Raw genomic sequence first — 943 nt, 5'->3', positions numbered from 1 at the left:
CCAGGGGGTGGGGGCGCTCACAGACTTGGTTGGTCTCTGCCTCAGTCCCTTTGTTTCCATCTTGCCAGTCAGTTCTTAAGGTGCATCTACAGGTGTGAACTAGGTGAAATATTTTTTGCTTTTGTTTCCTGAATTTACAAATACAGGAATAACGGTCACAAGCTGGCAGAGGGTAGATTCAGACTAGACATCAGGAGGCGCTACTTCACGGTCAGGGCGTCTAGGATCTGGAACCAACTTCCAAGAGAAGTGGTGCTGGCTCCTACCCTGGGGGTCTTTAAGAGGAGGTTAGATGTACACCTTGCTGGGGTCGTTTGACCCCAGTACTCTTTCCTGCCATGGCAGGGGGTCGGACTAGATGATCTACTCAGGTCCCTTCTAGAAACTATAGAATAGGTTTTCTAGGGAGGCAGTTGAATTTCAGGCTAGGAAACTGGTTTGTTCCTGCTTGTATTGAAGCGTACTTAGTGCAGGAGTGGGCAAAATATGTCCCATGGGCTGGATCCAACCTGCCGAGGGATTTTACGGGTGATAGGTCCCTCAGCCCCACCCAGACCAGGCATGGCCATTGAGGAGTAAGGGGAATAATATTAACAGCAAAGCACAAAAATATTCCACATTGACATAGAAACATAAGGATTTTTATGCTGAATCTTTTCCTAGTATGTAAAAGTATCTCAGTTTTGTGTAATGTGATATATGTAAAATGTCACATTCTTTGGAATTTGTGTTAATTGTCCCCCCTATCTTTGAAACATCTTTTCTGTAAAGTCTAAATGTGATAGCCATCTTTAACCAAGATAGGAACCAAATCTTCTGGACTTCAATATTTTTGAGTCATTGGAATAGAATATGAACCCTGCCATGGAGTAGAGATGCCGTCAGAAAAGTACAAAGTAAAATCTTCATAGATTTCATAGATTTCATAGATTAAGGGTCGGAA

At 43.4% G+C, this 943-nt stretch overlaps 1 protein-coding gene across 2 annotated transcripts in view; it reads left to right on the top strand.

Moving 5' to 3' along the window:
• The window catches only part of NOL10 (nucleolar protein 10), a 77,247-nt gene that overhangs the window by 74,242 nt on the left and 2,062 nt on the right, over nt 1-943 (top strand). The gene's annotated exons all lie outside the window — the stretch shown is intronic.

The sequence above is a fragment of the Gavialis gangeticus genome, unplaced genomic scaffold (genome assembly GCF_001723915.1).
Source record: "Gavialis gangeticus isolate Ggan-Ray unplaced genomic scaffold, GavGan_comp1, whole genome shotgun sequence".
NCBI lineage: Eukaryota > Metazoa > Chordata > Crocodylia > Gavialidae > Gavialis > Gavialis gangeticus.
This window is presented reverse-complemented; position numbering and strand designations above follow the sequence as displayed.